This window comes from Marmota marmota, unplaced genomic scaffold, assembly GCF_001458135.2.
Source record: "Marmota marmota marmota unplaced genomic scaffold, marMar, whole genome shotgun sequence".
Taxonomy (NCBI): Eukaryota; Metazoa; Chordata; class Mammalia; order Rodentia; family Sciuridae; genus Marmota; species Marmota marmota.
Window position 1 is genome coordinate 13478794 of NW_026000261.1, and position 13612 is coordinate 13492405.

Sequence of the window (13612 nt, forward strand, 5' to 3'; positions counted from 1 at the left end):
TCATTAAACACAGATTGCTAACTATCAACCTGCAGACAAAATTCATTCTGTAAATATGTTCGGCTAAGTGTCTTTTGAATTTTTTTTTCAGCTGGCAATGGATTAGGAGATTTCACATAAGTATCTAGATTTCCTGATAATTTGAAAAAAATTAAAAATATGCTCCCACAGGGCAACAACCTTTTTAACAATTATTAAAAAGGTGTGAGCTACTTGGTTTGTTGTCCACACTACTGATTTGCACCCTGCCAGCTTCACTTATTTATATTATTTGCCTGCCAATTTACATCTGCTTTCTTATCAAATGGCCGACCCCAACCAGACCCTGAACACTCCCTTCCTATACTCTATAATCACTAGTGCAGTGAGGTAACCATAGGATAGGAGAAAACAATCTCTTGAATTCATAATATGTGTTTAACCATTATGTTCTTTACAATGACAGGAATCTTCCTGATGGCTACAGAGCTTTCTGTGGGATGAAAACAGTTCCTGACCACAGATTGTGTCCTTCCATTCTCCTTTTCCCATTACTGCACTAATCTCCCTGGTCCTGGTCTCTCTTGCATCTTGGCAAGGAAACCCTGTGGTGGGGAGATTTCCAGCAGGCTTTTTCATAGCATGACCAAATTCTCAGTGAATAGATTATATTCTCCATTAAAAGCCCCAATTCAGTAGAGTTTTTTGAATTTTCTACCTGGCTCTTCTGGATACTGTTCCAAGTGAGAAGTTAAAAGTGTGCATGAAACAATGTAGAGTTCAGGAGTCAAACTGTCCAAAAGTCTTCACTGTGCTCTTAGATGCCCAGCTTCATTCTCCCCAATTTGATCCTGTTTTGGCATCTCTAAACCCAGACAGTACATAGAATGTACAAAGAAGTGAGGATGTCTGCAGATCAAGTAGAGTTCCTCCTTCCTGGACACCAGAGCAGGCAGGGTCAGCTGCCGGGCAAGCAGATAAAGGGGGATGTGGTGTGCCTTCAACTGTTTCAGCCTCAACTTGTTAAATACCAACAGAAAGTCTCTGGGGTTGGGGGCAACTTGTTCTAATCTGAGTACTTGTATTTTCGAAGGACTGAGCAAACCAACCTAAAACACATGTGAACTCAAATTTGATGTTTCACTCCAGTAACAGGCTGGAGCTCCATGAGGGCAAAGATAAGAGCCTTGCTTAGCACCTGGTACTGAGTTACAGCAACATGGGCATTTTGATTGATGCACACTTTCATCATCTTTCCTCTGTCCAGGGTAGCTCAGAGGGTGGAGACATCTTGTGGTATTGCTGGTTTTGCACCTCCTTCTGGATGATGGGAATATTTACAACTCCTTGGTGGGCACAGGGACATGTATACGCACAGTGATGGCCAAGTACTTCTTTGCCACCTGATGGTTTCAAAATAACTCTTCGACTTGATTTGCTACATCCTTCTCTCAAGCCAAAACCTTATGCCTATGATGTTCTATCCTTGGATAGAAAAATATAGTTACAATATATTCATAGTTAAATAACTCAAACTGATTTTCTGATAACAACTATTTCATTCTTGGTGTTTTCTTTTGTGATGTAGTAAAATAATATTTTTACTTAAATTTCAAAAATTACTTTCCTTGACTCATGGATTTTGAGCTTATATCTATAAAAGGAATTAAATAAATTTTACCCTTGTATATGATAAAAGCTTTTTCTTCAAATAAGTCATGTTAATTGTCATTAGATTAAGTTTTGTTATATTAAAATGAAAATAATGTGAAAATTTTTATTGTCAAAAAACAATGACAGGGCTGGGGTTGTGGCTCAGCAGTAGTGTGCTTGCCTAGCATGTGCAAGGCCTTGAGTTTGATCCTCAGCACCATGTAAAAATAAATAAATAAAATAAAGGTATTGATAACAACCACTAAAAAAATGATATTTCAGATGGTAGATTTAAGATATCACAACAGCTAAAAAAGACATACAGATACAATTAAAAATTTAAGATCAATACACAGGGATGCCAGATTTGAAAAATCAAAATATTAGATATCCAGATTACTTTTAATTTCAGATTTTTTAGTATAAATATGTTCCAGAAACTACTTATACCAGACAAAAATTTTACTGTTTATCTGAAATTCAAATTAACTGGACATCCAATATTTTGTTTGGCTATCTTACATTGTTATACCAAGGATATTTTATTTTAGGATTAATGGTTCCAGAGTGTCATGATTCTGACAAACTACTTAGGAAAATTTAAGTTCTGAATACAATTATGCCTTTTCTTTGTTCATAAAATTTCAATCTAGTTTCAAAGGATAAATAGTATTTTCATTAAATTTATTTTATTTTACTAAGAACCCTTGAAATGAGTGTCCCTCGTTTCAATTCCCTGTACTCCCCTGCAAAAAAAAAGAAAAAAAAAAGTTCCTGCATTTCTAAATTAGGAGATTGAAGCAAGACAGAGAGATAAATAGAGAAAATATAATGTTAGCTTTATTATGATATAAATTAGAGTGTACTTTGTTATTTCAGCAAATAGCCTTGTTGTTCTGTCACCCATATAATTTTTTTTGATGATTCATAAATATCCAATTGTCACAGATACAATTACATAACTGAATTCCTCCTTTGCACAAAAGCTTCATTTTTAACACAAGTATTGGAATGTGAAAAACAACATATTTTTGTAGGTAGACTGGTTCTACAATAAAGCAATGAATTGAAGTGAATAAATTTCACTTTCTTACATAATTGTGATATTCTCTCCCATTAATGGTTTAAATATGTCTTTTTTCTCTTTCTTAAATTCATGATGATATTTGAGTGCCATTTTGAGGCATTGGTAAATGGGGCCTTTAGGAGATAATTAGATATTTAAGAGAAATTAATGCTTTTTTCATGGGGCTCAGTTAATTCTAAGGGTAATGGATCAATTATCTCAGAAGTAGGTTGTTAAAAATTGTGGCTACCTCTATGTTTTGTCTCTTCCATATGTACTCAGATGTCCTCCATTTTTCCACCATGTTATACAGCACAAAGTGTATACTAGGTGTGGTTATTCAGCATCTTTTCATGAACATTTTGGTCATTTGTATATTTTATTCTTAGAAATGATTTTTAAAATTATTTTTGATATTTATTAGACTGGGTGGTTTATCCTTTGTCCTCTTAATGCACTGCAAGTGTTCTATATATGCTCTAGATGTTACTCTCTTACCAGGAATATAATATGCAAATATTTTATCCCATTGTTTAAGTTGTCTTTATATGGAGTCTGTGAAGCAATTTTATAAAAAGTTTAAAAATTTTGATATAATCAGATTATTTATTTACTATAGTTTTTACTATGACATTTAAGAAACCCTTATTAATGTAAATTAACAAAATTGTCTTTCAATCTTTTAAGTTTTATAGTTTTAGCTTTTAAATTTATATCTTAATAGCAATATATTGTGAGGTAGTGGTACAATTTAATTTGGTGTTTTGAATTTTAATACCCAGTTGTATCACAAGATATTTCTATGATAATATTTTTCTTAGTGCATTCTAATTATACATAATAGTGGAGTTCATTTTGACAATTTTAATTTTAATTTTAATTATTTTAAAATTTTTATTGGTACATGATAGTCATAAATGATAGTGGTGATTCATTGTGATATATTTGCATAGGCACATACTGTTATGGGCCAGGCCATATGGGCAATGACCAAACAGAGTCCATTTTGCCTTGAGACTCCATATCATATGAAAACTACTTCCATGGGAACACTCCACCTCTATACCCATCAACAGTTGCTTAACAACTTGTTCGGCACCAAGAAATGGCAATTCTTATATAATTTAACATTTTTTTCTCTTTTTGGTTCCCATTTTTCTTGGACAAGCTGTCAGAGGTTGATTGTCTAGATGTAACCATTCTTTAACTTGTACACAAATAAGGATATTTTGACCCACTCCTTCCGTTCTGCTTATGATTTTAGATTTCACAACGCTAGTTTATGGTTTTGAATCATGGAAACAGCCACCTATGATTAATATGGTTTTGGACTGCAAAAGGTATATTCAAACCCCACTAGGTAGTTGAAGGGTGTAGACTTGCAGCCTACCCCTTGGCATGCCAGCTGGTGGATCCATACCACCAACTGATAAATACAATTTCTGTCTTCTTTAAGATGGACTTGGTGATTTATTGCAGTCTTCCCATAACAATAACATAAAATGGTCCTTTTCATTCTTCCTTACCTTCCCTTTCCTTCATATTCATATTCATGTGTTCCCATATGACCCAGCTTTTGAGGAACCTCTATACTGACCTTAGTTTATTGACCTTATGACTAAAGTAGTACATAGTGGCTATACTAATTTACCACCCTGACAACAAGGCATAAATATTCCTGTTTCTGTGCATCCTCACTAGCATCTATTATGTTTTTAAATTTGCATTCCATGAATACTAGAGATGTTGAATACTTTTTCATGTATTTTTTGACCATTTGTATATCTTCTGAGAGATGTCTGTTTAGCAATTGGCCATTTGTTGTTTGAGTTATTTATATCCATGGCCAAGATTTTTTGTTATTTATATATTCTGGATATTAATCCACTATCAAAGAATATCTGGCATAGCTTTTTCCCCATTTTGTATGTTTTCTGTTCACACACTTAAATGTTTCCTTTACTGTGAAGAACATTTTAACTTTGATGCCATTCTACTTATTGATTCTTGGTTTTATTTTCTGAGCTTTAGGAAGTTTATTAAGAAAGTTGATGGGGCTAGGGTTGTGGCTCAGTGGTAGAGTTCTCACCTTGCATGTGCAAGGCCTTGGGTTCAATCCTCAGCAACACATAAAAATAAATAAATAAATAAAACAAAGTTATTGTGTACTACTATAATTAAAAAATAAATTTTTTTAAAAAAGAAAGTTGATTCTTATTTCTATATTTTGGAATGTTGACCCTTTTATCTTCTAGGAGTTTCAGAGTTTCAGACTGAATTCCTAGATTTTTTATCCACTTTGAGTTCAGTTTTGATTAGGGTAAGAGCTAGGAATCAAGTTTCATTCTTCTACATGTGGACATCCAGTTTTCCCAACACCATTTCTTGAAAAAGATTTTTTCTCCAATGTATGTTTTTGGCTTCTTTATCAAGCATCAGATGGCTATATATATTAAGGTTTGTCTTTGTATCTTTTTTATTCCATTGTTCTACATGTCTGTTTTTATCCAATGTCTTGCTGTTTTTGTTACCGTGGATCTGTAGTATAATTTGAAATCAGGGATTGTGGTGGCTCCAGCATTGCCTTTAAAAAAAAATATATATATATATATATAATTTGTAGGTGAAGGTGAACACAATATCTTTTCATGTGGTGCTGAGGATCAAACACAGTACCTCATGCATGCTAGGCAAGTGCTTTACCACTGAGCCACAACCCGAACCCTCCAGTATTACTTTTACTTATCAGAATTGCTTTAGATATTCTTGTCCTTTTATCTTTGCATATAAATTTTAGGATTTTTTTTCAATTCTATGAAATATTTCATTAATATTTTCATGGGGTTTGCATTTAACATGTATATCACTTTTAGTTAAGTAGCATTTTTGCATTATTTTTTTACCTATCTAGGATCATGGGGGAGCATTTAAATATTCAAATTATTCTATAATGATCATCTAAATTTTAAAGATGTCTGTGGTAATATCTAATTTTTCCTTAATTTTATTAATTCTCTTCTCTTTTTTGGTATGTTTATGAACTAATTTGTCAACATTAATTTTTTCAAAGTGCCATTAAGTCTTTTTTAATATTTATTTATTTTTTAGGTATAGATGGACACAACTCAATGCCTTTATTTTTATGTGGTGCTGAGGACCGAACCCAGGTCCCTGCCACGCTAGGCGAGCACTCTACCCTGAGCCACAATCCCAGCCCCCCATTAAGTCTTTTTATTCTTTTTATTGTCTATTTCACTAATTGTGCATCTTAAGTATTTCATTTCTTCTGTTGATTTTATAATTGTTTTGTCATTGTTTTAATATTATCTTGTGATGTATCATGAGGTTATCTGGAATCTGTGATTTTTTTATGGAATCACTCATAACTATGAACTTATCTCTTAGAATCAATTTTATCGTATCTTTGAGTTTCTAGTATGTGGCATCTCTATTCTCATTTGAGTCTAGAATATCTTGAATTTATTGTCTTATTTCAACTATAATCTATTAATCATTGCAAGTGTATTTTGTTCAATCTATGTAGTTATACTATTTCTTTTGTTTTTCCTTCTGCTAATGTCCAATTTTATTCCAGGTGTTCTGATAAATTGCAAGGGTTTATGTTGATGTTTTAGTACTGAGTGAGCATTGTTTTGTGTGTTAAGTTATGGTCTGTTTTGAAGATGCTTCCATGGGTAGCTGAGAGGAAGTTAAATTCAAATATTTTGGGGTGAAATGGTCCATAGATATTTGTTAGTTTCACTTGATTTATGGCATTTTTTAGGTCTGAAGAGTTTGTTGAATTTTTGTCTAGATGTCATCTCTAATAAATAGAGGGGTCTATTAAAATATCTCAGTCTTATTGTACTGGGATTTTTCTAAGACTTTATGTCAAATAGTATATTTTATGTAATTAGGTGTACTGAGATTGGAGGTATACATACTGTTACTATTGTTATTATTATTGATTTGTTGTTATTGCTATTATTATTACAGCTTCTTGTTGAATTGGTACCTCCATCAGCATGAAGAAAACATTATGTCTCTTCTGATTACGATTGGCTTGAAGTCTTCATTGTCGGACATGAGTATCTTACTTTTGCTTGCTTTTGCATTCCATTTTCATCACATACCTTTCCAATCTTTCGTTTTCAAATCTGTGGATGCTTTTATTTGAAAGATGAGTGTTTTAGAAACAACATATAGTTGGTTTGTGTTTGTTCATCTACTGTACAAATTTTGTCTTTTAATAAGGGACTTGAGCTTGTTCTCAATAAGTGTTATTATGAAAAACATTATTACTTAATGCCATTTTAATTCATTTCTGATGTTCAATCCATTCTTAGTTCACATTTGCTCAGTTAAACTTCTAATGAGATTCACATGTCTGGGAACCCTGAAGTCTGTTTTTTATTTATTCTGTGTGTAGTATTTTTTAAGTATCGTATTTAGTACTGGCTTAGTTGGCATAGATTTTTTTTTTAAGTTTATGCTTATATAGATTTTTTTTTAATTCTGAAAAATACCTTAGCTGGATATAGGAATCTTGGCTGAAAATTATTTTATTTAAAACTTAGAATTAATCCAGCTTTTCTAGCTTTTAGAGTCTCTCCTGAGAAATCAGAAATTATTTTAATTAGTTTATTTTTAGATGTGACCTAAAATTTTTTGATTGAGTCTTTTAAAATTTCATCCTTATTCTCTATATTAGTTACCTTAATTATAATTCATTATGGAAAGGTTATTTTTTAATATTTACTTTTTAGTTGTAGTTGGCAACAGTACCTTTATTTTATTTATTTATATGTGGTGCTGAGGATCGAACCCAGGGATCCGCAAGTGCTAAGCAAGCACTCTAATGCTGAGCCACAACCCCATCCCAGAGAGGTTATCTTTGATCTTTTGTATTGGGATTATGTATGTCTTTTGTATAGATGTCCTCATTGTCAATGTTTGGAAATTTTTGTTATTATTTAATTAAAAAAGATTATTCATGCCATTATCTTGTATCTCAAATCCTTCTTTGTTCCCAATAATTCTTCAGTTTTGTCTCTTAGTGTCCCAGTGTTCTTGTGTATTTTTATCATGGTTCCTTGTATTATTTTCCCTATTACTAGTTGTGTTTTCACATTCATATATTTTATCTCCAAAACCTGAAATTCTGTCTCATCTCTTCTATGTAGTCTAATTTACTGGTGAGGCTTTGAATACAATTTTTATTTTATTTCTAGAATTTCATTTTTCAATTTCTTTCATTTCCATGTTTTATGTTTTTATTTTTTTCAGAATTTCTATTTTTCATAGAAAACTCTTTCACTTCCTGTGGTTTTCATTTATTTTGTTTATTCCTTAGATCTGTTTTTAGATCATTGAATATGTTAACCATCAGCTTTTTGAACTATTTGTCTGGGACTTCATCCCCATCAATATCGGATTTTACAGTTCTGGCATATTAATAATTTTTGGACAGGTGTCATTATTCTCTTTCTACATAAATCTAAACGTGTTTGTGCATCTTCTGGAATGGATTCATATTACTATTTTATATGAATGTTTTTTAGTGAGTAATGATCTGAATAATAAGCCTTGGCTAGAGATACATCTTAGATTCCACATATCTATATAATAAGTGTAAATTTCAAACATCTGAGCCTCTTTTAAAGGAAAATAACTTCCAGTAATATTGAAAATGTAAGAGCAAAACATACATCAACATACACTACACAAGCTGTTATTTACTTTTCTCTACAACTCTATTGACTAAAGAGGAATATGAACAAGAATTTTGAATAAGTGAACAAGAGTAAGTATTAATGACAACATAATAGCTTGCATTGGATGAAGGGATTAGACAGAAATAATAGGGTAAAAATGAAAAACAAAATTTAAAAACGTGGGGTATAGAAGGGAGAATTTTAAAGTTGTTTAGTAGTGAAATAAAAGAGAGGGTAAGAGAACAGAGTTGGACGAAAATTAAAAGTGTATTCAGAGAGAATTGGAATGCATAAGATTAGGTATAATTCTCATAAAACATAAAATGAGGGTTAGGAATCTCTTAATATCACAGTGGTTGTAGTATCTGTTCTATAGAAATTCAGCTTTGTTTTCTTGCTAAGGTTTTTTAAATAAAGACCTTTATTTGAATTTAGGGTCTCCTAATGAGAGGAAGGCTGAGTAATATAGTTACCCTGGTGTTTATTCTCACCTGTGACACAAACTGGTATAACATGTTAGGGGCATCTGCATGTTGAGATACACCCCTTAGTTGCCTTATAGCTCTGTTGCACCTTCTCTGAAACTTTGTGTTTGTGTTCTTCTAGGAGGTATGTAAGATACATCAGCAAATCCTCCATCTCCTTCTGATCTTTGAAGAGGTGGCACAGGGGACATCACTTTCCATCTGTCCCTGATCAGCCTCAATCCCCTCCCATCAGTCATTTATGTCTTTATTATAGAGGTCAGACCAAAGCTTCTCTCCATTCTCTGTTGCAGTGTTTATATCAATGTCCAGATCAACTTAAGGTAGGGGCACTTACTACTCAGTGATTACTAGAACCTAAGTGTTTTATAGGTATTCCAAAAGCAAGTGTATCAGGAGCTAGTCAAAAGTTTAAAAAAAATGAAAGTAGGGAAAAAGAACAAAAATAGAGAGTATAGTAAAAACTGCATGAATTTATACTCTACCACTAGAGGAAATCCAAATAAAGAGTAATTTTCAGCAGTCTTGACTTGCTTCCTTTAACTTTCTCTGTGGGGCAGTAACAGAATTTTCTCCCACTGATTCAGCTTACTATTTGTAAGCATTTTTATTGTTCATGCTGTGACTGTGATGGACAGTTGACTCTGCTTTTCTTAAACTTTGTAAGATAAATGTCTTTGATTTCTTGGAGGGGAAATTTTTTTTTTCTACTGAGCCACAGCTCACTGGATGCTGCCAACATCTGATGCTTTTATTAATTTAATTTTTAATCTAGAAAATAATTTTATTTCTTATCTAGAATACGTGTGTGTGTGTGTGTGTGTGTGTTTCATCTGCTTCTTATACCTCTGTTTAGCCTACCAGAAATTCCCCACAATATTACTTCCTATCTGTTTGGATCTATAGAAGTGCTGCTTTAGTTTACCTTTATGAAGCTGCTACAATAATATGGGTTTGTCTGATTACTGAAAGTTCAGTCCTTGTCCTCTGTCGGGGTTTTTAGCCCTTGTTCCCTCCTGACCTGTAGGAGAGATGGGGAGAGCACTCCCCAACCAGGATGAGCCAAGAAAGAAGAGGACTGACTGACTGCCCACACCCAGCCCTCCCTTGCAGGAGGACAATCAGATGCGCCAAGGAGAACAGTCAAAGTAGGATCTCCTTTATTGAGAAAACACACACAGCTAATAAATGTACAGGAGCCAATCAGGGTAAAGGTCAGCAGGGTGGGGAGAGTTCACTTGTACACCCATATTACAGGCAGTAATGGGAGACACGAGCTGTCCACGAGGGCGGAAGGGTTCTGAGCCTATCCTAGAGGTGGACCGATATTTCGTCACAACCCATGGCACCGCCTTCTGGCTGATCACCAGGCTCTATCTTAGCCACATGTGGTCTCAGGACCGGGAAGTGGGTAGCAGCGAGCAAGTTAGGTTTCCTCTTTTCTGATGTGACATGCCCTACATGTTGTATGCCCTACATCAAGCTAGGTTTCCTCTTTTTTGATGCAACATGTCCCACATGTTACATCATGCCCTACAGTCCTCAATGCCAATCCAATAAGAGAACAAAGTTTTAAGAAAATGGAAAAATACGATAGGCTTATTGCTTTGCATATACATATTTATTTCTGCTTTATCATTTTAGCATTTCTTCAAAGTAATCATTTTTTCATACTCTGATTTTTGAGGGTTAGGGCTATAGATTAGTATATTTTGGATTGATTTTTATATCATCTTTTTCACAACTCTATTTCCCTTTGTTTCTATTTCTCTCTCTTTTCTCTTGATAACACCCAAATTCTATTTTTCTTTTATTCTTTCTTTAATTCTTTGAATTCTATTTCTTTCTCCTCCCCCACCATAAACAAAATATCCTGTGTTTCCCCTGCATTTGTGCTATTCACCTCTTGAAACTACAAATCCTTTTTCTACCCCATCTCTTCTTCTTTTCTACCCCTTGTCATCTTCATACCTTTTAATGAACTCTACCTTTAAATTGTTCTAATACTAATTGGTTTATAAAATACTAGACCCTACCTCTAATGGTATAGCAACATTTGATACAATGGAAGTTATAAAAACACCTATTGCTTGATTTATGCTAGAAATAATTCATTACACATACTCTTTTTACAGATATAAATTTCTGAGCCTTCTATTGCTGTTTATTGTATCAATTAGCTTTGGGTCAAAATAAAACTCAAGTACTTAATTTGGTGCTATATTTGTATTCATAGTTGTTTGCAATTATTTGGCTCCTCCCTAATCTGTGAGGCAAAAGAAACCTGCCAGATCACTAAAATCATGTAGAATTGAAGCTCTGTTGCTTCAGATACACTTGGCTACATGGCTAGATACACAAACAATATGAAAAAACAAGGGGAAAATAAAACCAGAATGACTCAAGAGCAAACTTCACAAACACTACAGTGGTTGATATATCAAAGAGAAGGAATTTAGAGGGTTCATAGAAAATACAAGAAGTGAAATATCACTTCAATAAGGAGATAGTCTGATGTAGAATCAATCAGAAATCCTCAAAATAAAGGAATCAATAAACCAAGTTAAAAATTCAATTGAAAGCATTACCAATAGACTAGACCACTTGGAAGAGAGATTTTCAATCAAGGAAGTACATAATCTTGAAAATAAATTTAAACAAGGAGAAAAGATGATAAGAAACCATGAATAGAATTTTTAAGACATATGGGATAACATTAAAAGGCCAAATGTAAGATTCATAGGGGTAGCTGAAGGCTCAGAGATACAAATCAAAGAAATTTATTATCTTTTCAGTGAAATAATAACATATAATTTATCAACTCTTAAAACCAAAATAGAAAATCATATACGGGAAGCATACAGGATTCCAAATATTAAAAAACTTATAAAAGACCTATTCCTAGGCATTTTAATATAGAAATGTCTAAAATATAGAATAAGGGTAGAACTGAAAAAGTGGCTAGAGACAAATAATAAATAACTGGTCACATTTAGAGGTAAGCCAATCTAGATCTCAGCTGATTATTTTGACCCATACCTTATGAAAGAACGAACAAGGCTCGTCATCAGACAAAATGCCCGTTTATTGAGGAACAGCTGGGCATATTTATAGAGCCAGGGGTGGTTTGATAGCTATGACAGTTTAATGGTTGAACGGTTTGACAGTTGGCATGGGGCGCTTTCTGATTGGTGGGTAAGGATCATGTGAGCCAGCAGGGCTAGTCTGATTTGTGGGTAAGGATCATGTGAGCCAGCAGGGCTCACCATTGGAAGGGTCTTCTTGGGGGATGGGGAAATTAGTCTTTGGAACCGGGGCAACTCCCAACACCTTAAAAAATAAGAGGTATTGGAATAATTTATACAAAGTTCTGAAAGAAAATGAATGTCAACCAAAAATACTATACTCAGAAAAATTAATCTTCAGATTTTAAGATGAGGTAAAATTCTTCCATGATAAAAAAAAAAAGAATTCACAGCTAGAAATCTGGCACTATAAAACAAACTCAATAAAATACTTCATGAAGAAGAAATGGAGAATACCAGTGAAAACTGGCAGAAGGTGAAAATATAGGGGAAGAATTGTATATGAAAGGAGAATCTAATTCAACTTACAAATTCGGAATAAATAAAAGTAACAGGAAATAAAAATCATCTCTCAATACTAACAGAGATGTTAATGAACTAAACTCATCAATGAAAACACAAAGGCTGGCAGATAGAAATTAAAAATAAATTAAATTTTTTTTTTAAAAGAAAATGCTTATTAAAGCCACAAAGATATCTCATTATATACTTATTAAAGTATTAAAACTACAATAATTGGCCATACAAGAATTGACAAGAATTTAGGGCAGCTGAAACTTTCATTGATTGCTGTTAAGACGGTAAAAATGCTACAAAAACTTTGGAAAACAGTTTATTTATTTTTGCTTTATTTTATGTTTTATGTTTATTTTATTTCATGTTCTAATTAGTTATACATGACATTGGAATGCATTTTGACACATTGTACACAGATGGAGCACAACTTCTCTTTTCTCTGGCTGTACTTGGTGTACAGTCAAACCAGTAGTATAGTCATACATGTGTATATAGGTTAATAACAATTTTGCAATTTATTAAATTGTTAAACACACACACACCCAAAAAAACAAGATCCAACAGAGTATTATCTTCAAGAGACTACCCTAATAGGCAAAGATATCCACAAACTAAATGTTAAATAATGGGAAAAAACTATCATTCACATAAATCTCATAAACAAGCAAGGGTTTCTATTTTTGTATCTGATAAAGTGGACTTCAAGGCAAAGTTAATCAAAAGAGATAGAGAAAGCAATTTCATGCTGGTTAAGAGAGTGAAAAATAGCACAAATAAACAGTCATACGTATCTATGCCTCCCCAAATGTAGCATCTACATATATCAAACAAACCTTCCTCAATAAAAAGAATTAAATAGACCACCACACAACAATGTTGAGTGACTTTAACATTTATCTCATTACTAGAAATATCATTTTAGCAAAAACTAAATAAAGAAGCTACAGCACTACAAAAAAGGATAATTCATACCTAATATATATATATATATATATATATATATATATAATATTTCATCTATCAGTGACTGAAGTGACTGAATACACTTTCTTTTCAGTTGCACATAGATCATTTTCCAAAATAGAGCATATTTTTGGACACAAAGAAACTCTT

General features: G+C 32.9%; 2 pseudogenes; one reads left to right on the forward strand and one right to left on the reverse strand.

Annotated features, from left to right (window-relative positions):
• Window positions 1–785: 785 nt before the first annotated feature.
• LOC107152468 lies at window positions 786–11965 on the reverse strand (annotated as a pseudogene).
• A 463-nt stretch (window positions 11966–12428) lies between these two features.
• LOC107152469 overlaps window positions 12429–13612 on the forward strand; it is a 4416-nt pseudogene continuing 3232 nt past the window's right edge.